The 2547-nt window shown below is 44.8% G+C and overlaps 1 protein-coding gene across 1 annotated transcript in view; it reads right to left on the bottom strand.

The window, feature by feature from the left end:
- LOC119352795 (putative disease resistance protein RGA3) overlaps positions 1 to 1757 on the bottom strand; it is a 5430-nt gene extending 3673 nt beyond the window's left edge. Inside the window, exon 1 of the mRNA XM_037619379.1 lies at positions 1672 to 1757. The gene's annotated coding sequence lies outside the window, so the exon portion shown is untranslated. The remainder of the gene's footprint in view (positions 1 to 1671) is intronic.
- Positions 1758 to 2547: the final 790 nt, after the last annotated feature.

The raw sequence follows: 2547 nt of genomic DNA, 5'->3' as shown, positions 1-2547 counted from the left end.
CATTTTTTTTAATGTTATGTTGTTTTCTTTGCTAACATGTACCGTCCTTTCATTGTGTATTTAACAAATTCACACTAAAACAAGTGCGCTCTTTTTCTATGCGAGAAAAAAACAAGTGCATTCTTATTTGCTGGTAAACAAGGAAACATTATGAGACACCCTTTACAATAAAAAAGGAACCTAGGTAAACTTTGCCACAAACCAGAAAACATTACATGCACCATATATCATGTGTATGGTAGACTATGATTTCTCATAAGAAGATGGATTGTATGGCGGACCTAGACACTTTTTTGAATCCCAGGAAAAGCACATATTAAGATACCAACGTCACTATATTACATATAAATATTAAGGGGAGTTAGAGATTGTACGTATGTGGATCAAACCTGAATTAAGTCAAAACTTGCATTCCCTTTATTCATTCGTTCCTTCCCATACCCAATTCAAATCAACTTTTTTACCAAAACTTCAACTATATCAAAACTTTTCTTGGCTTTCCCTATCTATACTCAAACAACTCAAATCTTACCCCAATCTAGAATATGATGAGTGTAAGGCCACGTTCAGAAGTCTTCCACAGGTCAGCTTCCTAAAATCGCTCCCAGAAGCCAGCCGAACGGATCTGCTCCAAGAAGCAGGCTCCACGGAGACGAGGAATACGCAGTGCAATTCTTTCGGATTCGAGGAGCAGCGCCAGCCCAGCTTCGTGAAATAGAGAAGTATGAGTTGATCAAATTTACATGGGAATGCTCTTCCGAAGTGAGGCTCGCGTACCGTTTCGATCGCTACAACCGGGCCCCGACACATCGAAGCAAGGAGTTGGTCATCTCAAAAAAAAAGCAAGGAGTTGGTCAAAATTACATGCCACTACCCTTCCGAAGTGAATCTCACGTACCGTTTCAATCGCTCGAACCAGCTTCCCCAACCAAAATGGGCCAATATGACCTGGCCCAAACCCTGGCCGAATAGGCCTTAGCCTGATTTCATGGGCTACCAGTCCATGTGTACGTAAGGAGGAGCGAAGGATGTTCAACCGAACGAATCGCTGCTCTACCGTGAAGCTGGGAAGCCAGCTATTTCGGGAAGCCAACGGAGATCCGAACGGGGCCTAAGATTTATGTCGGAACACCATTGGTGTTAGACCACTAGATATGTGTGTCCCCCATTGCAACACACGGAGAATTGGCTAACTACAGATAAATTATGGGATAATGATTTACAACTAACTGCTGGAACAATAAAATCTTAGTGAACCAGCCTGCAAAGACAATCTGTTTGACACGTATTCTCACGATGCTATGTTTGGAGCATCCCCATTTCTAATAAACAGCCCCCCCGGCCCAACAATCGTGGGTACTCGAGCCAATTTATGGTTTTCGAGCACCTACACATGACTAGCTCATGTACGGCACCAAAGGACGCTGGTACTCGAAGCGAGCCTCTACTTGGACTCCTCATCACCCCTGCATCAAGTAGGCTTTGGTTTCGGCAATGGCCTCATCCATTCCCCGTAAGGCCCTAAACTGCTCTATGCTAATGCTAATGAGTTGTTCTAATGCTAGGCTTTGGTGATCTAATATTAGGCCTTACGATCTAATAATGTCCGTCATAAATAATTTGTCTAACAAAACACTAAAGAAAACTGCTCATCATCAGTAGTAGGAGTACCTGCGAATTCAGAAGCGGGAGGATGTACCATGCCCAAAACTGCTAGCCCATCCAGCGCTTGTATCAGTGAATGATGTATGTGCGAGTGCCGCCGTGTAGGGCTTCTACGGTCGAGGCCTCCTCTCATCTTAAGAGAGAGACCGCGTGGGATCCAAGGACGACTAATCAAAGTCAAGGTCTTCTACCAGGACAAAATATGGGTCCCTGCATGCATGTTATGCTCCACTGATTAAGCCCACTTCTTTTATCGAGAGACGACTTGCCTGTGGCCGCGGTTGGTGTCCCACGACGGACAAACTCAGAGAGGCCACTGCCTGACAATAGTTAGTACAAAAATGTCTCGACCACGGCCACGAACTGTTTTAAACTGCTTGGGCCCCGCCTACGCGTTCTTAAGACCTCTTCCTTGTCAAGTTGTCATCTCTGTGCATCGTCCTCGTCTCGTCTCTCCCCCACACAACCTACCCGTACGTTCTCATATCAGAACGAGTCATGCATGATAGGACGTTCGAAGCAAGTCATCTTAGATGACTTCTTTTTCCCTTATGTCATCTATCTATGATTAGCCTCAGAACCGCGTATGTGACATCCTCCTAGCCTTGATAAACTACTCAGACGTCATGCAAGATACCAAGAACGAAAGAATACATCGAATCCATGAATCAACATATATCAAGAGACAAACTGATCCTTCAGTTGGTTCCCATCAACTAATAAAAGGAAAAGTAATGGAAGATGACGATGTACTGTGATGGAAGATGGGTAAGGCGCGTACTACGCGTCAATCTGTTGAAAACTTTGAAAAAATCGGCCACCTTATCGGCCAGTCGTGAGTCCGCCCCCCTACACCTTCTTCGACGATCTCTCGGAGGAGGA

The sequence above is a fragment of the Triticum dicoccoides genome, chromosome 2A (assembly GCF_002162155.2).
Source record: "Triticum dicoccoides isolate Atlit2015 ecotype Zavitan chromosome 2A, WEW_v2.0, whole genome shotgun sequence".
Classification (NCBI taxonomy): Eukaryota; Viridiplantae; Streptophyta; class Magnoliopsida; order Poales; family Poaceae; genus Triticum; species Triticum dicoccoides.
This window is presented reverse-complemented; position numbering and strand designations above follow the sequence as displayed.